This window comes from Diadema setosum, chromosome 10, assembly GCF_964275005.1.
Source record: "Diadema setosum chromosome 10, eeDiaSeto1, whole genome shotgun sequence".
Classification (NCBI taxonomy): domain Eukaryota; kingdom Metazoa; phylum Echinodermata; class Echinoidea; order Diadematoida; family Diadematidae; genus Diadema; species Diadema setosum.
In genome coordinates, this window is record NC_092694.1 from 24,523,823 (window position 1) to 24,549,343 (window position 25,521).

The 25,521-nt window shown below is 37.2% G+C and overlaps 1 non-coding gene across 1 annotated transcript; it reads right to left on the reverse strand.

Moving 5' to 3' along the window:
• Positions 1–4,370: 4,370 nt before the first annotated feature.
• Positions 4,371–4,444, reverse strand: Trnat-agu (transfer RNA threonine (anticodon AGU)). The gene has a single exon. It is a non-coding gene; the product is annotated as a tRNA-Thr (tRNA).
• Positions 4,445–25,521: the final 21,077 nt, after the last annotated feature.

Consider the following 25,521-nt stretch of genomic DNA (forward strand, 5'->3'; position numbering starts at 1 on the left):
ATTACGATTATGGTAAAAAAAAAAGACGTGACAAACGATTGCCCCAAACCTCTGCGTACAATCTAGTGACACTTGTGTACTCTTTCATCTCTCACGTAAGCAAGGCTTGAGAGATAAATTTTTATGGATTTAACCCTCTTTTTGCTATTCAAAGAGGGTTAAAAATCGACCAGCGGCCGACCGATGATCGGCATGGCATCAGAGGTTTCCTGTCGGCGTACGGGCGGTGGCCCGTCGTTCCTTGCCAGGATATTCTCACGATCTTCGGGCACACATTAGTGGTTGTTATTACATTTTTCGTGGACGTATTGTGACATTGGCGGTTTTTATGACATTAGTGGCCGATTTTGACATTAGTTGGCTCTACAAGGATTATACATCAGACTGGAGGTATGTGCTTCGTCCAGAAAAGGGGCGTGCTGTGCTCACGTAAGCCAAATGTCAGGAAAGTGCTGCTTTATTTTTTGTGATGTCTGTTGCATTAAATAGCTGGTTCATACACAGGATGCATGCCAGGGGTAGCATGCAATCATGTACACGTTTGCTGGGACTGATCCTTTCTATGTCATATATTTCTAGAGTTAGATTAATTCCGTGACGGCTGATTTACTTAATGATATCAGAAGGATGTAATGATGGAAAGAAATGTTCTCCCAATCATAGGCAATGGAGCATGAGAAAAACAAATCAAGGCGATCCAAGCTTCAAGATTATGAAGATTTGGTGAGTATCTACAGGTTGTATATCCGTGAAATATGAATGTATACAGGCCTATGCGTCTTGCTTTGATGAACTTTTCTTCACGTTATTTGAACGACATATGATAATGTGATGACCATACTCTAAAATAATGTTCAAGGTTTTTGGTCTTTCTTTGGGCCGGATGCATAAACGCTAGCAATTGCTTATGCTAGCCTTTTACTCGAATCCGTATGCATAAAAACAAGCAATTACTTGCGAGCAGAAGCTTTTGCTAGCAAGCACAAGCAATTGCTTGCTGCCCAGAAACAATTGCTCAGAGACCAAGCATTTGCTTAAAAACGTATGCATAAAACATATCTTTTGCTAGTTCTTGCTAGCAATATTGCTTACGATTTCCCAAGCTCTGTAAAATGAGCTTGAGCTTTCACTTAACTGGGACGTTCCCTTTTGGTATATTCGTGAAAGAAAGCCCAACCTTGTGAAGGAGTGGTATATATCTGCAAGAAATTACTCCTAAGTAGTGTAAGAAACTTTTTCATTTCAACAACGGGAATGTCCCGTGGTTAGCACGCACAATGTGATGAAAAACAGGTAGGATGTCTGACTTCGATGGAGAGCAAGGAGACCTCTCTCCACGTGCAATCTGACAGATCCGGGCTACTGTATAGCAGTGATGGGAATCGGCCAGTAATACGTGTGTGTAAAAAAAAAAAAAATATGTGTTTGTATGTCTGTGTGTGCATTTCATAGCTCTTCTGCTATGTAAGGAAATGTTTCCACACACACATGCCCTTTTAAATACATGCTGCCACACTCGCCTTTGTTTTTGTGTTCGCACAGGCGTGACGTCCCTTTTGTTGAAAACGCAAGCAATTGCTTGTGCGGGACAAGCAAAAGGTATAAGCACAAGCAGAAGGTTATGCAAATGGATTTAAGCAATTGCTTGAGCTAGACCTTTTGCTAGACGAGTTTCTGCTTTTGCTTGAAGTAATTGCTTCCAAGCAATTGCTTGTTTTATGCATTCGACCCATTATTTCTTTTCTTTTAACTTTGTCTTCATATACACTTCTTGAAAACTTGAAGCATGTTAATGTTAACCAATTTGGTTCTATACATAATGTATAAAAAGCGTACTTTGAAATATGATTTTTTATTTATTTCAGTTGAAATCTGAATTGAAAAATTCAACAAACCATTCAATCATCTGATTTGGAAAAAGCAACATAATTATGTCCATTGATATGTGATCTCGATGGAAGGTAGAATACTTATAAAGATACACCGATTCAATGTATGTATAATATGCATACAGCTTAGAAACTATCTTCATTCTGACAATTGCCTTGTCAACACAAGATGCATGGATTGTCTTTACCATGACATACAGGTTTGCTGAGACTGTTAGCATGCTCTTATTTTCTACACAGAATAAACATTATTTTCATCATTTCATAATGATGTATTCTATGAATTAGGTCGAAAGCCTTTTAACTGAAAGCAATAATAGGACAATAGGAAGAAATCTATACTCAGTTGTAGATACTTTGGGATAGAAAATGAACATCATTATCAGTGGACTGGATGAGTCAATAGTCTGAGCGAGAAATGGGAAAGTTAGGATAGAGCATGAGACACCACACATCTCGACGCCAACAGAAGGGAAGAAGCATGGAAAATCTTCTGACACACATCTTTGATGCCGACCTTGTGCGATCATGTGGAAAATTGTGTTTATCTATTCTTGTATAGTTTCCTTTTAAGTATTTTTCTTTTAAAGAATGAAGAGAATTTTGAGTGATTAAGAGATCGTAAGCTCGATACAATAAAAGGCATCAGATGAAGGTACTGATTGAATGTCTCTAATGCAAAATACTTTTAACCGCAATGAAAAAAAAACAAACAAACAAACAGATATGTGTTACTGGCAGGTGACTCCAGGTCCCAATGCCCTCTTTTCCCCTTTTTTTAATAGCAAACCCCAATGTTTGACACATTTTTTGAGTCTTGTAGCGTTACAGTTTGCATGATATATTGCACAAATTATCATCTCTTCCCTTATTCATTAAATCAATTCTTATTCACAGGATCTTCATAAAGCGATATTACTGGGATCAATGCATAAAATTGAAAAATTGTTGAATTCAAATGTCAACGTGGAAAAAACGGACGCCTTTGGCCGAACAGCTCTCAATTTTTTCGCATCGTTGGTCGGAGGTGAAGATGAAAGGTAAATGATCTTTTCTTTGTGATGGCATCACCTGCTAGAATGTTTGGCTTGCTTCAGGAATCACACTAACTACATCTTTACTAATGTAAATTTTAAAAGTGTGTTGCCATGTCTTTCTAGCTTTCTTCTCGGTCAGTTGATCAGTTTCTGTAAAGTTTATCAAAATTTCACTGTGACTATTATGCGGAAAATTCTGTCTTTATGCCTTCTGCAAGAGTCACACTGTCCCGAAGTTGAGCAAAGATGGACACACGATACTTTGATCGCTAGCCTTCGTATAGACTTAGTTTGACAGGCTGATAACAAAAGGTCGTACTTTCTCCGGCTTTTCATCAGCTTTCAACCGAGTTCGGGGCCGTTACTTCGCGTGGAATTGAAGATTCTATATTGTGTGGTCATCTTTTGTCGATTTCGGGACAGTGTGACGCATGCCTTCAGAGTTATTTCTGTTCTGTTCTTTCGCTTTGTATGGAACACATTTCCCGTTGATACCATTTTCTCATGTATTATGTTTAATCACTGAGAGGAAGTTTTGTGGCCGGTACTTACACCACATCATGCTATTTATACCTGTGTCTCATCCAATAAAACTCAACCATTACTTCCCTGTCTAAAGGAAACAATACTTACGTATAGTGTATGTGATCAGGACATTCAATCAAGGCACTAATTTCAACTGGTTAATTGAAAAGGAGGTGACAAACACCATTATGAAAATCAAGGGCAATACAAAAACTATACTGTATAGATATCATCAAAAATTTGCAGATGTCTTGCCAAAGAGTCGACTTCATTTTTGGTGTGCTGCTAACATACAGAGCCACATTCCGAGTCAACACAAGAGAACAAGCATGAGACAACGTTGAATTCCGTCTTATACCATTAACTACAGCAAAAAAGGCTGCTAGCATTTCAAGGGTGGTTGTTTGATAACTCTTAATAGCATGACATTTTATTTTGATTACAGTAGTAAAAAGGCACATGGCGATTAAATATATATATATATATATATATATATATATATATATATATATATATATATTGAAACAAGGAAGGAAAAACTGACCAGAAACAATTGTAATAATAGATAGCGACAACTTTGAGCAAAGAAAATGGGTTTTCATCGGGATTCGAACCCGAGATCTCCGGATTACTAGACCGGTGCTCTACCGACTGAGCTATTGAAAGCCCTAGATCGGTGTTCGTCCCAAACCCTTAACTCTCTTTGCTCGTGTGGTCAGAAGCTATAGTGTGTGTATGTGTGCCACACACACACACATTAACCTGACATAAACCCAAATGATGTAAATAAACTTTGGAATAAATGTGAGGGATCGCCGAAGCGATGCAGCTTTTTGTAATATATTTTGAAACAAGGAAGGAAAAACTGACCAGAAACAATTGTAATAATAGATAGCGACAACTTTGAGCAAAGAAAATGGGTTTTCATCGGGATTCGAACCCGAGACCTCCGGATTACTAGACCGGTGCTCTACCGACTGAGCTATTGAAAGCCCTAGATCGGTGTTCGTCCCAAACCCTTAACTCTCTTTGCTCGTGTGGTCAGAAGCTATAGTGTGTGTATACACACATACACACACTATAGCTTCTGACCACACGAGCAAAGAGAGTTAAGGGTTTGGGACGAACACCGATCTAGGGCTTTCAATAGCTCAGTCGGTAGAGCACCGGTCTAGTAATCCGGAGGTCTCGGGTTCGAATCCCGATGAAAACCCATTTTCTTTGCTCAAAGTTGTCGCTATCTATTATTAAATAGCTCAGTCGGTAGAGCACCGGTCTAGTAATCCGGAGGTCTCGGGTTCGAATCCCGATGAAAACCCATTTTCTTTGCTCAAAGTTGTCGCTATCTATTATTACAATTGTTTCTGGTCAGTTTTTCCTTCCTTGTTTCAAAATATATTACAAAAAGCTGCATCGCTTCGGCGATCCCTCACATTTATTCCAAAGTTTATTTACATCATTTGGGTTTATGTCAGGTTAATGTGTGTGTGTGTGTGGCACACATACACACACTATAGCTTCTGACCACACGAGCAAAGAGAGTTAAGGGTTTGGGACGAACACCGATCTAGGGCTTTCAATAGCTCAGTCGGTAGAGCACCGGTCTAGTAATCCGGAGGTCTCGGGTTCGAATCCCGATGAAAACCCATTTTCTTTGCTCAAAGTTTTCGCTATATATATATATATATATATATATATATATATATATATAAACATGTGCATATATCTAAAAATAAAATACGTTTTGCAATCTATGACTGCATAGACTTCAGCTCATTTTATACTTAATGGGATGTACAGCTCTATGGATGAAAGCAACGGGAGAACTCAGAGGGAACAACATTACATAGCTGAGATCCTGCTGAAGCACAAGGCCGATGTTAACACGCGAGATGTGTTTGGACTAACGCCCCTCCATCATGCAGCTAAGAATGGCCAAACGAGAATCTTGCGCTGCTTGATTGAAGCGAATGCAGAACTATCTCCCCAGGTCAGTGTGTAGCACATAATTCAAGTGGCATTCCACAAAAGCATGAGATCACGGAAAATTCATGATACGTACAGATAAGCAGTTGAACATAACATAAAACTACGCAAGCCTCAAATCTACTGGCAGGCTGTAACTCCAAACAAAGTCATTAAAGGAAACCAAAACCCCAAAAATGAACGTGGATTGAGTGAAAGCAGCAACATTAGTAAAACACATCAGTGAAAGTTTGAGGAAAATTGGACAATCGATGCAAAAGTTGTGGTGTTAGAACCGCTAGATGAGGAGACCACAAGAGTCTATGACGTATGCTTACGTTTATGGCGTAAATATTCTGAAGAGAATGAGAAACACCACTAAACAAACACAACAACAAAAACAGCGTATGTGTGTACAACAATCATAAAGAAAATATTTTTTTTTTTTTTTAAATCTGCATGTTTTCACTTTTCCAGCATATTGAAAGCGCAGCTGACTAACCGATTTCAGCAAGCAGGGGAAATAATAACTTCTCTTAATAAGTGTCAGTATGAAGTTGATGGAATATGACATTTTCATGAAAAATTATTTTCGGTGGAATTCCCTTTCTATTTTCTTTATATTGCTGTCCACACGTGACATCAAGAACTCTAGTAGTCTTCTCGTCCAGCGGTTTCAAGACCAAAACTTTAAAAATTACTCGTATCTTTTGCATCAATTGTCCGATTTCCTCAAACTTTCACTGATTATGTTCTACCAATGTTGCTGCTTTCACTCAATCCAAATTTTCTCTGGGTTTTGGTTTCCTTTAAACTGTATTAAAAGTTGAAAGTACTCTACATGACAGGGAAGAAAAGCTGATGCGTTGTTTATTCGTTCTTTAAGTCTATCCAGGGAGGTGTGACTAAGAGAAGGAAAAGAAACAAAGATTTTTTCTTTATATCCAAGCATGCTAAGTACCGCGGAGAAATTATGCGCTTTATCGCAGGTATTTTCTTTATATCCAAGCATGCTAAGTACCGCGGAGAAATTATGCGCTTTATCGCAGGTATTAATATAGCTCTGACCAAGGAGGTTTAAGAGATGGAGTTCCAACTGGATGTAATTATTCAAACAGCTGTCATTTTTTCTATTGATGCACAAAAGAATTCCACAGATGCTCTTGTGCCTTTGATGACCGGGGTTCCATGCCGCAGTCTTTTTGAGCAATCTGAGGATTCATTTCAAACTCGAATTTAATATCGGCTATTTTCTGCTTAATTATTTGTTGAATAGAATGAATGTTTACTTAATGACAAAGCATATAAAACAAAAATAAATCCCGTCTAGGATTATGTGCAAAACTGTAAACATGAGCTGTATGTCGTGAAAATATTTGAAATTGTACCCTAACTACAAAGCCGATTTTATCATCTTTCTGATGACTTCCGACAAATGAAACTGTAATGGTATAATTTTCAAATATAGTTCTTTATCTATTTGTATGTTAGATTAGTGTAAAATTATGTGAATTCGATTAATTTTGATTTTTATCTCATCAATTTTTGAACAATTTTTATTCGCACATCCCTGTGTCTGTACATATATGTATCGCTTAATTTTGTGAGAAGGGACAGCGAAAAGTAATTACCATCATAAAGACATATCTTCCTTTGAGAATGACTAGTCATGATGCAATGACACATGAATCAGTTGTCTTCCTGTTTGTGGGGCAGCTCCAGTTTAGCACATACTTCAAATGATTCTGAGTGGCGACATGAAACATGGGATCAAAGGCAATGACACTGTTGTTACTCCTTTTTTAAATCTCCTTGCTCTGACAAAAGACATCACCGCTGTATACTAAGTAGGGCCTATGCATCATCTTTCAATCAGAGCAAATCGAGCAAGCATTTCACTGTCTCTTACAATATTTTCGGCAGTCATCATTTAGCATCTAGAGAACGGGACACGCAATAAAAAAACAATCAGGGGTAAATTGTATTTCTTTAACTGAAGAATACTGTTAAATGCACAGAAATATGCATTATTCAATTTCTTAAAATCTAAAAGATTTCACATTCAAGTACTAAACCCGGTGAATAAGATAATGCACACATCCATGTGCGAAAGATGGCTAAATGTTGACATTTCATGCTATACTAATACTCTTTCATTCATTTCCGGGTTATTGGCAACAAGAAGATATGAAGAAAAAAAAATGAAAGGATTTGTTCCAAAAAATATTACCAAAAAGTTCCATACATGATTCCAAAATTTCCTCTGGAATACAGCTTAAAGTTGCTCAGATCAAGCACCTGTTCTTTGGTCTAGCCCAGTCATGCTGTAGGGCCTACGCATACATGCATACAAATCGGGAAGAGATTCTACTTCTTCTCTAAGGCCCCAGTCACATAATGCTCTGCGTCCGACGTTACGTCCAAAAAAGTCATTTTGTCTGCGGACTCCCGCGGATCCTTTGCCGTCACCAGAAAATTTGTTCAAAACATACGGAGAAAAATGCGGGCGATACGGACAAATACGACCAGATGCGAGTATTTGCATCCACGCGGATATTCTTGCGAATTGGCACATAATAGTTCTGAACACTTGCGGAGAGTTGCGGATATTTTCGGATAGTTACGGATAGTTACAGATTGTTATAAATAATTATGGACAGTATGGTTTTCTGTGACGATCCCTGCTAAGTAAGTGTATTATGACAACAAGGTTACGACAACAAGGTATAAGTCAGTGTATTATGACAACAAGGTTATCACATATTGGACTGTCTTACATTGTTACACTTGGGAAAACTAAAACTGAATTACGACAAGTTCGTAATCCTTCAATTTGCGTTACAGTAATAAAAGATATATGAAATTTTGAAGTTGAGGTTTAAATTTTATTTGTGCAACTCAAATATGAATAAACTTCATAAATGTAAAGAATACATAACATAATTATACCACAAATATAATACAATATAGATCGATAAGTTAAACATTAGAGTAAGAAAATTATTACTTACAGTCATGGAATAGACAAATGTGGTTACGCTGTCGTTGTGCAGCGATATTCATGAGTTATTGGGTTATGTTAAGGAGATTTTTTATAATAAAGCAATGCTTATTAAATTTCAGGAAAAAAAAAGACATCAAGACTTTCAAACACTTCAAAACTTATATTAGGACTTTTACTTTTCATCATTTACATTTATGAAATTTGCAGATCATCCGACATACTTTCTTTTATATTTTTTGCCGATGATTCAAATATTTTTTTTTTTCTCCGACCAAAATCCATTTACCCTTGTCCATACTGTCAATTCTGAATTAAAAAAGTGACTCAATGGATAAGAGCCAATAGATTATCACTAAATCATCAGAAAACCAAGTATATGTTATTTAGTAAGTCTATAGAAGTTTTGCGCACAGATATCATTTTTGATGACGTTCATTCAGAACGTGTATCTCACATAAAGTTTCTCGGTATTACAGTGGACGATAGACTTTCGTGGAAGCCTCATATTATTGATATTAGTAAAATAATTTCGCGTAATATTGGTATCATTAATAAACTTAAATCTCATATCCCGTTGTCTTCTTTGTTGACGTTGTATTTGTTATTAATATTACCTTATCTTAATTATGGAATTTTAGCATGGGGTAGTGCCCATCAAACTTTATTACATAAACTATTGTTATAACAGAAAAGGAACTTCGAATTATTTGTGGCGTTTCACCACATTCCCATGCAGATCCATTATTCGTGAAATATATGATTTTAAAAATTAAAGATTTGTTTTTCTTTCAGCTGGGTCAGTTTATGTTTAATTATAACACAAATGCACTTCCCAGTATCTTTAATTCAACGTTTCCAAGAAATCAAGTTTTTCATAATCATCCCACCAGGCGATATAATGAGTTTCATTTACCCCTTCTGAGAACCTTATTGGCGCAGAATACATTTATTTACACTGGCCCTAGATTTTGGAGTTCTTTAAGCTGTGATATAAAAAACTCTTTATCTCTGAATTCGTTTAAGCGTAAGTTGAAACTTTTTTGTTGAATTCATACTAAGATAACATACTATTCATTACTTAGCTGGTCTCTACAACCTAAGGGTTCATCGTCAATCATTTAATTCGTCAATCATGTCATTCATCATTGTGTATTTTTTTTTTTTACATTATCTTATTTGTGCAAACTTTGCTCAGCTACTCGAGCTCTGAAGCAACTCAATTCTCTCTTTGTATCCCGATGTTCAGCGTGTTGGCTTTAAATTTCCTTTCATGTTTCTTTTTCTTTCTTTCCTTTCTTTCCATTATTCTTTTGTGCTTTATCACTTTCAATGGTATACTCTTCTGTCAAGTCATGTAATGTCGTGTGTTTCTCCTGTCTTGTTCTGTCCTGTTTTTTTTCTATCCTGTCTTTATTAACAAATACGTTCACATGAAGAATCCTTTGAGTGGTCCACAATTTACAAGCATGCTTTTCAGTGGACCTCTCAATTATTTTTTTTTTTCTCCAGACATAACTTTTTATCTTGCCGGTATGCATGTATAATTTTGTATTTGTTAACTATTATCTACCATGTAAAGTCGAATACATGCCTATGTTATATCTTCTTATTCATATAATATTTTGCGGATGGTCTGCGTCCAGGCTACGGATAGTTACGTTCAGTTACGGATAATATCGTTTGGTTACAGTTACTTACGTCTGCATCCGTAGAATCCCTCTGCGAAATTTTGAACATTTAAAAATTTCGCAGGCTTGGCGCCGTCATTTTGCGTTTCTTTACGGATGAGTTACGGACAGTTACGTCTACATACATCCCTGCGGATGCCTGCGTCCACGCTGCGTCCCCCTGCGTTCACTCATCCGTATCTATCCGCGGCGGACGTTACCCATTGTAAAGCACTGTGTAACTGGGGCATTACACCTGTGTGGTGTATCCATATACAAGTATGATAAGCAATATATTTAATGAGTTGCGATTCAAGTCAGTAGATATTTTTAGGCGTGGAAAAGTTGTTCAAAAGTTTACAACTTTTATGCAATGTTTATAAATTTGATTGTTGTTGTTGCTGTTGTTGTTGATTCGTTACATTCTATAAGGGTATTGAAGTAAATTCAGCTTGGTTGCAACCATGGCTACCTTGGGCAACTTTTTTTTAATTTGATAGCCCAATGAGCATGTTTACGTAATTAGCATAAGATATAAGAACTATGTAATATATTCCTAATTTTGATACAGGAAGCTTGAAAAAACGGGGAATACAATTTTGAAGGGTTTACTGTAACAAGGAGTCCATTTATATTACAGTTTCCAATTCCAAATGATGCAAGTGTCTTGAGTACCACAATTGCCAGTATGAGCTGGCAATTTGTTTATGTACAAAAGTGTAGTACATGTTAATATATACCATGAATATGACCTGAAAATGTTGTTAAAGGTACTGTGTACCATTGAAGGTACTGTGTACCACTGGGGAAAGTGGTTAAAAAATATTAGAGAAATCACGTTAATACATACATGTATATTTAGATCACTTGTATCACAAAACATTCTAATATGAAAATTTTGCAGTAAAGGTTAAAATATTACGAGCTCTCACTATTTCTTTCTCATAATTCTCATGATATTTTTCTCGTAAACTATACCTGTAGCCTGTTTAGTCGAGGAAACATTTTTTATCATAACTATTCTTCTCATTTTTTTTTTTATTTAACAACAATTAACATTAACTACATCCTGTATACTGAATCAAATTTTTACATCGGTTGTTTCCATCCTTAGCTCACACTTAGAACTATTTTGAACCACTAAGGCCGGGTTTTTGTTTCATCTGCAAAAGGTAAAATGCCTTTAAGCCACTGGCGTAGCCGGGGGGGGGGGGGCGATGGGGGCGGTCGCCCCCCCCCCTAAGATTTGGACCGGGGATTTGGGAGGCGGGGAAAAAAAATGCGTGTATACTGTATCCATGCACATGAAGCGGGTCTCCTTTGCAACCTTTCATCAAATGAGATCATATTTTTTTGAATATTTCACTCAAAGTGTGCACCTGATCGTTGAATTTCAATTCAAAATATGCAAAATCTCTCGTGCTTGGGAGGGGTTATCCCCCTCCCAAACCCTCCCCCTCTCTGCCTCTTTCCCTAGCTTAGTACACTTTTTATATTTACAAAAATTATGAATAATTCTGACTTATCACTTATATTCCGAAAACTCAAAATTCCCTCATGTACAAAGGAAATTTTCCCTTTTAATCGACCCTTTCCTCTCTCAGCCCCCCCTCCATCATTTTTTTTTCAATGATTTCCCAAATATTTCATAAAATATGCATATACGAGATATCTCAATCTCAACCTGAAAAAGGTAAAAGCCCCATCGTACGGGAAGGGTGGAGATAACACTCGCCCGCCCTCCCCCCCCCCATGCATAGAAGTAGACTGTGGCTACACTTTGAACATAAACAGTTTTCCAAATATGACAAAAAATGTGTGCACCAAAACGTTTAACTGCAATCAGAAAATTATACAGAATCTCCTTCCACAGACTTGCTACACTTCTCTTCTGATTGACAAATTTCCAGACATTTCAACAAAAGTGAGCGCCAGATTGTTGAATTTAAGTTCTAAAAGCTTAAAACTGAAAAAAAAAAAGGCTCCCTTGAATATGGGAGAGGTATCTTGCCACCCTTCCATTGCTTGTTACCCACTATAGACTTAGTACATTTTTGGGAATGACAATTTTCGAATTTTCCACAAAAAAGTGTGCTCCAGATCGCTTTATTTCAATTCTAAAAACGCAAAAGCTCTACGAGCGGGTGGGGGAATCCCCCTTCCCCTAAGCTCTACCTCACTAGACTTTGAACATGCACACAGATGATGCACATTCGGAATAAGAGCTAAATTCCGTGATTTTAACACTTCGGTGAAAAAGTATTGCACCAAAAATTTGCACCAGATCACTGAATTTCAGGTCTGAAAATGCAAAATCACCTTCGTGTGGGAAGGGATGTGCCCCTATCTACATCCTCGTCTTCATGCTTTTTCTGTTTGATTGCTGAACAGACAGCGTTCATGATATTCAGTGTAAGAATTAATACATGAAGATTATTCAAATGACACCATTTTATAGGCAAATTGTTCAATAATGATATACACTAAAATAATACTGCAACCTTAAACAAGTGGGACTGTTTCAATTCGTTAAAACACGCAAAAACATGCATCAAATTGCACCATTTGCAACATCAAAATGCAAAAAATTCTCACGTGGGAGGGGGATACCCCCCTCCCACACCCTCCCCTCCCCCGTCGCTCGCTCCGCTCGCTCGGGTTCAGTCTCGTTCATGATATTCAGTGAAAAGAATAAATACAAGAAGTGTATTTGAATTTTACCATTTTATAGGCAAATTGTTCAATAATAATCTACATCAAAATATACTGCTATCTTAAACGTTAAAACGCGCAAAAACATGCATCAAAATGCACCATTTGCACAATCAAAATGCAAAAAGTTCTCACCGTGGGAGGGGGGACACCCCCCCCCCTCCTACACCCTCCCCTCCCCCCTCTCTCGCTCCGCTCGCTCGGGTTCAGTCTCGTTCATGATATTCAGTGAAAAGAATTAATACAAGAAGTGTATTTAAATTATACCATTTTATAGGCAAATTGTTCAATAATAGTCTACACTAAAATATACTGCAACCTTAACTCTTTATGTGCCATGGTGGAAACCCCCTGTGTGCAACATTATTCTGAGACACGAAGGTAGTCATGCTTTGAGAAAGAATTTTGTTTTGTCAAATTTGTATAACTTCTACAAATTTCTGTTAAGCTGGACATAATAGTGAGCAAAGTTAAAGAGGAATGCCAAACTTTGCTTCTATAAACAATGTATAACAATTCTATTTTAATTTTTTTCTTTTGAATTACCAGTTGCCACATTACTGTAAAGGCATGACTTTTGCACATGAAATAGTGACAGAAACTTAGAATGTACACGCAAATTTAGTTGGGAACACCGCTTGATAGTTAATCACCACATAGAATGCAAGCCGTATGTGAGAGGAACAAAAGCGCGAGAAACGCTTTGATTGTACCGCGGGATTAGCGATTTATCGATCGGTTTTGGCGGCTTTGTTTGTTGAGCAGAATATGCGAAGTTGGCACGCCGTCGACTGAGCCGGACGTGCGAACGTGGCACATAAAGAGTTAAGCAAGTGGGACTGTTTCAACTCGTTAAAACACACAAACACATGCATCAAATTGCACCATTTGCAACATCAAAATGCAAAAAATTCTCACGTGGGAGGGGGGACAACCCCCTCCCACACCCTTCCTCCCCCGTCGCTCGCTCCGCTCGCTCGGGTTCAGTCTCGTTCATGATATTCAGTGAAAAGAATTAATACATGAAGTGTATTTGAATTATACCATTTTATAGGCAAATATTCAAATAATAATCTACATCAAAATATACTGCAATCTTAAACAAGTAGGACTGTTTCAAGTCGATAAAACGCGCAAAAAACATGCATCAAATTGCACCAATTACAACATTAAAATGCAAAAAGTTCTTACCGTGAGAGGGGGGCACCCCCCTCCCACAACCTCCCCCCTCTCGCTCGCTCCGCTCGCTCGGGCTCGGTCGCTTCGCTCCCTCGCAGAATAACTGCCCCCCCCCCCAAGATCAAATCCTGGCTACGCCGTTGCTTTAAGCACAAATGTTTGTTGTTGTTATTGTTGTTGTCAATTATGATGATTCATAAGTATTTTAGAGCGGTAAACAAGACTGTTTGCTTTATGGCTTAGCAACCTAAAACAATCGTTTTTATTTGTCTGATTAGCATATTCAGCTAATTAGCGCAATATGTAATATTTATGTTGTTGATGTTCCCAACAGAAAGTCCACAATGCAAGGGATGATACAATTTTTTTTTTCAAGGTTTTCTGTGACCAAGAATCCATTCAACCGGCTTGTACTAAGCGAACGTAAGATAGTTTACATACTTTAAAGTAAGAGTATAGTCCAGTAGATGTTACCTTCCCGTATTGTACGACCTGAAAAAAAAAACACAAAAAAAAAACGTTGGTATGTACAAGGTTTTTGTAGATTCTTGTTTTAGATGGGTACTAGGAATTCTCTATGAGTTCAAGTTAAAGTTCAAGTTCAAATGTATTCGTTTTCCGCAAAATATAAACATAAATCTAACTTTCTTGAGTGATAGAAACAATGAATGTAAATTTGCACAGAGATAACAACAATAATAGAAAAAAAAATAACAGTAGCGATAAATTACAATAGTTGCTGAGGTAACGAAAATGAAATAAGTGTCAATAGCAGTATAATTATTCACTGTGCGAAAAACTAAACATTGAGCTAAATTTCCACCCTCTTAACGTCTGGCAATTATCTTCGATGAACATAATTATCATAATTAGCTTATGAGCATAATATTTTATATTCATGTTGTTACCCATAATCAATGAAGACTGAAAACATAAACATAAACATCTCATTAGCTTGATATAGAATAATATGTTGTTTACGCTTGATACAAGAAAGCCTGAAAAAAAAAAGATAACAACTTCTGAAGGTCACAAACATTGACATCTTTTACTGTAAAGTGAACTATCGGAAATATGCGAATTAACTATTATTTTTTAATGTGAAAAGCGATGTTAAAAATGGATCCGTCATCATTAAAAATGCTTGAAAAACCGTAGTAAGTCTTCTCTTATAACGCTTCCTGCTTTGAAATAACAACATATTGCATACTGTTATAGCTTGATATATGCTGATTAGGTCAATACAAATAACATCCCTAGGTTGCCAAGGTACCAATCTTACTACACTCTAATACTTGTAAAAAGCAAATAAAGCAACAAAAAAATCCTGTCCTTCGTAACTTTGGTTGTATATAGTGTAATATCTTCTTCACTATTGTACATTGTGCCAAATGAATTATTATTCTAATCATATCTTCTAAGACTCTTAGATCATTGTGAATCCAAACGGGTGTTACGTTACAAATACAAGCTATATTTTCAGGCTTCCTGGGTTAATATTGGCAACATATTATATGACGCTAATATAGCTAAATAATAATAGTAGTAGTACATGTAGTAGCAGTAGTAGTAATGATATTGATCGTAATAATAATAATGATTATAACATATAATTATAATATAAATTATAATTATAATGACAATAATAGAGAGACTGTTTTAAAGTGTTCATTCTACCTAAAAACATACCCATGTCTCTGTGGAACAGAGTACATACGTTACAACAGAGTATCACGGAAGATATAAGAACATTAAACAAATAAACAGTTTTCGTGCATATAAACATACAGGTAAATAGTTGTCAATTCAAATTTAAAAGGTTGGCTATGCGGTTCTTTTAGAAAGCAGCAATAGAAGGTGCATGTCAAAGAGATATTTGCAGGCTGTTCTTAAGTTTTGGGCCCATGTATGGAGAAAGCACGATCACCCCAACTATGCTTGATTCGAGGTATACCTGTAATTTTGGTGAGTTCGATGAACAGAGATTTCGTAGTGGTTGGTGAAGATGAAGAGTGTTTTGAAGGCAGGCAGGGGCAAAATTGTGCAATGTACGGTAGACAAGAAGAAGAATCTTGACGTTTATACGTTTTTCTACAGGGAGTCATTATTGAGGGACCGAAGTGACTTGGCTCAGTCGGTAGCGTGTCTGCCTCACGATCCTACGGGCCCGGGTTCGAATCCAAGTCTGGACTGAGCAATGTTGTGTGTAAACATACCGTCTCCTCTAGCAAGAGGCAAAACACTCTGTCCCTCGGATAGGACATAAAATGGAGGTCTCGTGTATGAGGCAGTAACAACTCATGCACGTAAAAGATCCCGCTTCATTCATTCATCGCAAAGAGCAGGGTGTTTAACATGGTGAAGTGGCCCCGCCTCACATCCAAGTGCACCCCATTGAAGACCAGCTTAACGTAGCTGAATATGGGCTATCCTGTCATCTTCTCAGATGGAAATGAACAAACAAACAAACAAACAAACAAACAAACAAACAAACAAACAAGTATTGGGGTAGTATATGTATTTTCTTGCCGGGTTAGAGTTACTGTCATTGATCTTAACGCGTTGTGAACGGCTTGTAAGGTAAGATTGAAACCACTCGAATGCAAGTCATGTGACATCCACAGATCTGAGAGTCTGGGTGAGAATGGAATGGTCCATAGTATCAAAACTACCGACATATCAAGTAAAACAACTGCAGTGATATTTCCAGCATCCATCATTTTGTCTCAAACTTTAATGAGTGAGGTCCGTAATTAAGTAAGGTCTCTACACCATGGTCAGGGCGATACACTGATTGGTGGCTATCAAGAAAAATCATTCTCCTGCGCGTAGTTTCGTAGGCGTCAGAAGGAAACATGTTCCATAACTATGTTTACAAATGATCGTTTTGAAATTGTTCAATAATATTGTGTAACACATTCTTATCTAAATGAGGTCTTTTAAAGTATGGTGAACGAGACATTAAAATCGAGAAAATCATATAAAAGAAGGTGTCAAAGCAGAAGGAAATGTCTCCTGAAACAGATTCTTAATGTGACTTATTAAAAGATATTCGCGCCACTGTGAAATCGCAAGTTAAAAATGGCTGATTTACTTCACCGATTTTCGCTCCGGAACAGCCGTCTTTTTCGAGCCCCAATATACGACGTCATGAAATGAACAAAACCCTTTACGTGTGCAGCGGGTCATCGAGGCCGCCATTCATAAAGCACGTGTTTCTTGGTGAGCGGATGAAATATCTGGCCTGTCTTTAGTCGCATCTGCTTTCTCGGCTGAGACATTAAAATGTCCAATGTTTACCTCATATTGCACGGAAAGACTTTGAGTTTGACATCGAGAGTGAATTGAGTGATGACAGATGACACCGATAGTGACAGTGGCAAAGTCGGGGTGGTAGAAGAAGCGAGGGAGAGGCGACGGATATAGAAGGCCGTTGCGGACATGATTCGTTTGGGGCATACGTATTGAAACGGGCATACGAATGCAACATCACTGCCTTTTAATAATAGCAAAATTGCTAATTTGCTAATTTGGCAATTGACCAATTAGCGAGTGTTGTTTGCCCGATATGACATCAACTATATGCATGCTGAATTCCGTCTCTCAATCTGAATAATATAGTCTGTATCAAATGCGTCTATAAAAGATTTTGAGGGGTGACTGGCCACAGGTTTGGCATGTTGTTTACGAGCAGCATGTTCTCTCATTTACACCTGCACTGATATGAACTGTTGTCCCAACTTTTTAGTATCTAAGAATCTGAATCTGTAAGTCAAATTAATGTTTTGTTTTATTTTGTTTTGTTTTTTATTGTGAAAGACTCTGTATCCCCTCATGCTTATACTTTGAAATACTTTGCTAAGCAGGTGTGATGTACTGCATGGTTCCCGGCAGTTCCAATCCTGCGGACGCTGCTTAACCCTGCCCCCCCACGGAAAAACGCAGTAACTGACATTTTTATGGATGTTTACTTTTTTGCAAAAATGAATAGTTTACCCAATGCTCTCCAATGTTAACAGGTCAGTTTTGCACAAAAAAGAATATGAAAGTGACCAAAATGCAATTTTTCACTTTTGCAAAAAGCAGTAACTGCATCCACTTGATTCAACTTTGCAAGTTTCCCCACGGAAGAAAGCAGTAACTAACAAAGCCCACGGAAGAAAGCAGTAACTAACAATTTAGTCTAATCATTCAGACTCTGTATAGTCCTTCCTGTAGATTTTTTCCCCTAATACCATTTATTTTTTCTACTAATTTTTTTTAACAATGTAAACAGCAGTTTCTTCCATAATTTAGGGGAGTAGATATAAAAAAGAGTGTTTCACCAGTAACTTGACTCTGCCCGCAGGGAATCATATGACAAGTTGTAGAAAAAGCTTCTTTCTGGAGACTAGCAAACCTGGCAGACTCAGCGCGCTCAGAGTGTAGAATACGCGTGCAGCTAGCTTCATGCGCGTAAATTCTGCAGCATACTGCACAGTAACTAGCTAAACACTGCATCACATCACAGTCGAGTCATCACTTGCACAGTATTGCAGGTCGGTCTGGTACAGTCTGAGTGATCTTGCCAGTGCTAACCATGCTGTCACACAGTTTCTGCGGTCCAGGCATGCCTGTAAATCTATCATGAATTGCAGAGGAAAAGTCATGGTAGCCATGGCTTTGGCCAGAACAAGAAAATCTAGGTGAGCTGAAAATATATTGAAGGGAGATGAGCACTAGTATTAATACACTAACGTTAGATGTAGGCCCTATAGGTCTACCGCGTACCAGATCTAACGTTACAGAGTAGATCTATTGTTAACTGTTTAGTGTTAGACAAAATGTCAGTAGGAGATTGTCCTAGGCCTAATCTAACGTAATAGATCTAGGTCTAGCACTAACATTGGGCATAGATCTGTAGTCTAGCTTAAGTGTAATGTCAGAGTTCGACTAGGATCTAAGACGAAGAGACTTGATATTTTATTGTCTAGTCCAGGGTCATGTGTCAGGGGCAAGGCCGGGCACTTCAAAGTTCAATTAGGGTAGGCCTACATGTACCTTATTTTTACACAGAATGCCATTCAATCGACAAGACCTAGTCTAGGTCTAGCGTTCGGTCCTAGATCTTATAGATCTAGACTAACCAGAAAGTATAAGAACTTTATAACCTGGTGGTGGTAACAATTCTCCTCCTATGGTCATGTGACATGTGCAGTTACTGCTTTTTTCCATGGGGAAAACAGCAGACTCCTGGCCGTCTGCAGTTACTGCTTTTTTCCGTGGGGAAACTACCCAGAAACAAGGGTGAGCCACCGCAGTAACTGCATTTTCCTAAATAACATTTAAAAAATAATGGAAACATATTTTTTTCCTAGGTATTGTTAGACAACTAGGTATGGTGCATAATCATACCACAAAATTATTTTTGAATGTTTCTGTGTTTTTAAAGAATCTGCAAAAAACACAAAATCGCATTTATCTCAGCTCAGCAGTTGTGCAGTTACTGCTTTCTTCCGTGGGGGGGGGGGGGGGGGGCAGTTATGATGATCAATGATCGAGCAAAAAAGTCAATACCATTTTTTTTTTTCACTGATCTCATCTCGTTCTCATTCTGTCTGCAAACTTGAAATGAATAGAAAAAATGAACACTTGTGTATATATGGAATAGTCTTCTATTACGTTAAGCAGATATCTTGTTTCATTCTCTTCAATTTGAGTATAATTTTGTTTGATGTGTTGTAATGGTAGGGATGGGGTTGAAGAAAGCTTACGATGAGGTGATATTCGGGAAAGCTGGTAGTATTAATCAGTTATACGCTTATTATCTAAACTCTCTTATGAGATGTTCTCTATTTGTTATTTGTTTTTCTTTGTTCTTCTCTGATTTCTTTTCCATTATTCTCCTTCATGACATTCCCAGCGAACAAATATTTAGAATTGATTTCTACATCGTAGTTTGTCTATTTGACTTGTGAAGATATTACACTTATTGTTTTATTATGGCCAATAGGCACTCACTGTTGATACCAGAAACTACAGTGTAGGTGTATACAGTAAACATTACAGTTCTATTCGTGTCTCCCTTCGTCTCTCTCCTTCTCTCCTGACCCCCAAATAACCTATACAAATTTATATTGATTGTTTGAATTATGCACGTGAATATATCTCGTATGAAATTCATATTTTTTGAATATCAAGGGAGCTCACTCATTCAAATGCAGTCTGTTGTTAATCCATGCTGATATCATTGCATATGCCTCGTTTTGTCTTGGCAGAGCAGACGCAGGCCACGGACGTGTGTGCCCAACTTGATATCATCGGCTATGTCTTGTCTGCGTCCTTGTTGTTTCCCGTGTCTTGTGTGTGTCTCATGTCTATGTTTCATGTGTGTGTTTCTTGTATGTGTTTTATGTTTGTGTGTATGCGTTTCTCCTTCTCTTCTTCCAGGTCTGTACATTCCCACATAACTACAATCTCCAGATCTAGGTCTACGTGGAACTCTTGTCGATTCCGGTGTGATTTTCTTTATACCTATGGCTAATCCAACATTTGTTTTCAACTCTGTGAACGATGATGAATTTTATGATACAGTTGGACGCTCTTTTACGTCCGCGCAGGAAAACAAAACTTCCACCTTATATGAAGCATACATATCGAACAAACTTAATGCTTCGGCACAAGAATTTGAATATAATTTTGATCCCCAAGATCCTGTGCAAAGTTCATCATGTGTTTATCTGACTGTAAACCGGTATAAACAATATGTTATGAATAGTGATGATGATAATCTTTTATTAGCTCATTTGAATATACGAAGCATAAGTAGAAATTTTGATAAGTTGCGATTATTTTTAGAAAACTATGGTAATAACTGTTCCGTTATAGGTCTGACCGAAACATGGTTGACTCCCAATATAAGTCATTTATTTTCTATATCCGGCTTTGATTTCGTGTACAGAAACAGAAAAGAAAGAATGGGTGGTGGTGTGGGTTTATACATCTCCAACAAATTTGAATATTCTATCCACGAAGAACTGAATGTCATGACTGATGTAGTTGAATCTCTTTTTGTTGAAATGGTAAACCCGAATGGGAAAAACATATTGATTGGAGTTGTTTACAGACCCCCTGGATCGAATGTATATACAAAATTAAATGCAGAACTCTAATTTTACAAATAAACATGTATATTTAATGGGTGATTTTAACATTGATCTTATGAAATGTAACTCCCAACATATTTCGCAAGAATTTGCAGAAACCTTAATGTCTGTTTCTTTATTACCGTTAATTTCTAAGCCGACCCGTGTTACTGACCGATCTGCCACTTTGACTGATAATATTTTTTGTAATATTCTCCCAATTCCCGAGTCTGGTATTGTTTTATCTGACATCTCTGATCATTACCCTATATTTACACAAGTGTCAATTAAGCTATCTCCTAGGCAAAATAATTATCAGAGACGTCGTAAGATCACGACCAATAATCTTATTAATTTGCAAAATAGTTTAAAAGATATTGATTGTTTTTTTTTGTATACAACAATACCGATCTTGATTTGTGTTATGATTATTTTCAACTATCACTTCCAAAATTGATGAACATATTCCGTTTTGTACAAGGAAAAGTAGCTACAAAAGAACTCCAAGACTCCCGTGGATAACCCAATCACTTTTAAGATCGATTAATAGAAGGAATATATATATATATATATTTTTATAAATACAGGAGTAACCCTACGGATAAAAATAGACAAAAATATGTGACTTATAAAAACACGCTTACTAGTTTATTGCGTTTACAAAAGAGAAAATTTTATGTCAACCAGATAATGAAATATAAAAATTATATTAAAAATACTTGGAAAACAATAAAAGATGTTATGAATACATCTAATGATGTATCTAGTATTTCAGAAGTACGATGGGGTAATACCTCAAGCAATATACCTGCTGATGATTTTTTTTTTTGCATCGATTGGGAAAAATGTATCACAAAGTATCCCTTCATGTAATAAAGTGTTTTATGATTTTTTAGATATACTTAATCCTAAAACTATATTTTTGGACCCTACGTATAATGAAGAAGTTATTGATATCATTTATAATTTGAAAGAAGGGAAAAGCCCACGTTGTGATGGAATCGATAATTATTTGTTGAAAAATATAATTTTTCAAATAATAGATCCTTTAGTGTATATTATTAATTTATCACTTATTATTGGGCTTGTACCAAATCAGATGAAGACTGCCAAAGTTATACCTATATAAGAAAGGGGAGAAGAATGATGTCAATAATTACAGACCAATATCGTTATTAACTTCAATTTCTAAAATTTTGGAAAGAATAGTGTTTATCCGAACTTTAAAATTTTTTAATATGAGTAATATATTTACAAATTTTCAATTTGGATTCAGAGAAAATCACAACACCACCCACGCTTTACTTACCTTTTTGGAAAAGATTACACATGCACTTGATACATTTTCGCATACAATAGGCATCTTTCTGGATAGTGGGGGGCGCAAGGGATTTTTGGTTCAAAATTTTCCAAAAGCACCAAAATTTGGCACACATGTAGCCCAAACCATACTATTTCGATTTTTGATGGGCGCCAAGAAGGGCGCCCTCTGGGGCGGCCATATTGGCAAAATCCAATATGGCCGCCATATAGGTTTAAAGGTCACGTGCATTTGAAAACATAAAGGGGTTACAATCATTTAAAAAGTCAGGTTAAGAGGTTTTATGGGTCAAGGAATTCGAATCTGAAGTTGTTTTTATGGTCTGAAGTCAATTTTTCCTTATAAGGTCACCTTAAGGTCATTTAGGGGTCAAGCCATTGTATTCATGACAGTTTATTGAAAAAAAAAAAATGGCTTGCCCATGGTCAATATTCCAGGAATGCCAGCCTTAGTAATAGAATTGCAGTTGTCGACGGCTGAAAAAAGAAAAAAGGCGTACTAAGGGGCGGCATATTTGCAAAATCAAATATAACTGCCACCTACGTTTAAAGGCCAGTATAACAATTAAAAACCTTTAAAGTGTTACAATAATTTGAAAAGTCAGCTTTAGAGGTTTTATGGGTCAAGAAATTCGATTCTGAAGTTGTTTTTATGGTCTGATGTCAACTTTTCCTTATAAGGTCTAACTAAAGGTCATTTGGGGTCAAACCATTATATTCACAATAGGTTATTTAGAAAATGGTTTGTCTATAGTCAATATAGGAGGAATGCCAGCCCTGCCAATAGAATTGCAGTTGTTGAGGGCTGTGGGAGAGGGAGAGGTGGGCTTTCTCACGAGTAACATCAATATATCTGCTTTCGTGTTAAGATTTCAAACACTAGGTATACACCCATGCATAATAATAAGTACCCCTTTCTGAGAGTAATTAGGTTTAAGGGATCTTCCTCAGATCCTTATTTCACAATTAAATTTGAAGACTTGGTAACCCTTCAATTTCATTTTTGATGATTACTTACGGTATTTCTTTTCTGCATCATTTCAATTAGGGCCTGTTATGATATGGCTACATAAGCTTTTAAGTGAGGTTTTGTCCAAAGCTATGGACTATCATAGTTCATGTCACAATCATTCCATTAATTATTTCTACATTACAGGCGCTAAGAGGAAATGTCCTCACCGACTGCTAATATTTGCGGAATTCAATATATTTGCATTTGCTTTAATGACAGTGAAAAGAGCTAGTTAGAATTATGGGTAATGCCCTTTCAAAGAGTTTTCAAGATTTGATAATTGGATTATTATTTTCATTTTCTTCTGTAAGGAATGCAATAAAAAAAATATATATATGAGAAATAGAATCCTACTGCTACCTAATATATCAATAGTTTAGCAATAAGGGGGGGGGGGGGGGGCTACTCTCTATATTACCAGCGTCCTAGACGTTGCCACTAAAAAGAGAAGTGTTTTTATTTCTCTGTTCCAGTTCAGGGATCATCAATCAAAATAGATATTCATAATTCAGATTTAAATTTAATGGAATAATAATTATGAAGATCACTCCTAATCTGGATGAAAAAAAGAAATCTGTCGTGTTTAAGAGAGTTTTTAGTACATCAGGTTGGCATCAATTTGCTATTTTCGAACTTGTGTAAGAAAGTTCGATTCTAAAGACCCTATAGGAAATTCTATGTGCCTCCACAGCTAAATATGCCGTTCAGAGAACATGACGGTCCTGGTGACGCCATGTAGGGAACAAGCATATTTCACAGGTGCCACAGTGACACCATTAACAGGGTACAGATTAGATATGCTATAGCACAACTTTCATGACACCTTCTAGGGTCTTCTATCCAAAGTGCTTGGACGCCAATTGGTATGATATCACAAGACTTTATAAGTTGGTATCTCGTTGGTCTGAAGACTATAGGTTGCAACTCTACTCTCCGCAACATCTCTACGACGCACGCCTCCTGGAGACGAGCCCAATCTCCAGGATTTGCAGGAGAATCGAACATTTTCGATTTTTGCAGAGACTATTTCCGTCTTCCAGCTTGTCTCCGAGACGTCTCTGAGACGTCTCCATCACTGTGGCCATGTCGTGGAGACTAAATTTGTCTGCAACATCTTCGAGATGTCCCCGCATCTTGTGGAGACCGTAATCACATAATGGCGACGAAAGGGAGAAGTCGCTGAGAAAAGACGTCTCTGATAAGTCCCTGTGACTGATGATCTGCTCCTACATTATGACGAGATGATGCCTATCCTGACTCTGGCTGCCCCATAAACCCTGTTGCTCATCAGTCCTTGCTGGACATGAGCACGATTATTAAAGTAGTTAATGTGTCAGTGAGCTCTGGTTTGCTGACCCATACTACTTAGGCATTTTGCATGCCACATCAAAGCAAGTCTGAATGTCGCACCCTGTCAGTGCCTGATGTTGGGCTCTGGAAGAGAGGTATGCTGTACAAGAAAGAGCTGAAAAGGCCTTTATCTTTTTAATACCACGACCCACCCGTAACTCCCTCAGATCAAAGAGATAAAAAAAAAAAAACACACTACCGAAAATGTGATGTTATGCTCATCCGTGCAATTGTATACTGTTTTCAGAAAATGCTTTCAGAAAACATTATGTCATCCTTTGTAAGGATATCTTTGCGTAGATCGCATCTAAGTTGTTGGAAAGCTGAAGGGTTGTGAGATCACAATTCCTGTTGGATATTTCCGTCTCGAATCAGGTGCTCAGGATGAATTGTCCGTCCCATTTATCCTTGGATATCTGTGCGCTGATAAATTAGGGCAGTTCTTTATTTTTCAATCTTAATTTTCAGGAAGCCTCTACGCTCTTCCAATCATAATTTGAGATTTGAGTGGTGCCGTCACCATCTCTTGTCATAGGACTGCACAGTGTTGCTGCGCAAAAATGTTAAGATTATTTTCTTCAGGATCAGTATCCCATACAACATCAATGGGTGTTCAGTTTCCCTATATAGTCATTTGCGCTTTCTGTAAAGAAACGGTTTCGTTTGATAAAAAGAGAATAAAAAAAAGGTAAGAAAAAACCTTCAGCTAAATTGTCTTCACCTACTCTGATAAGATA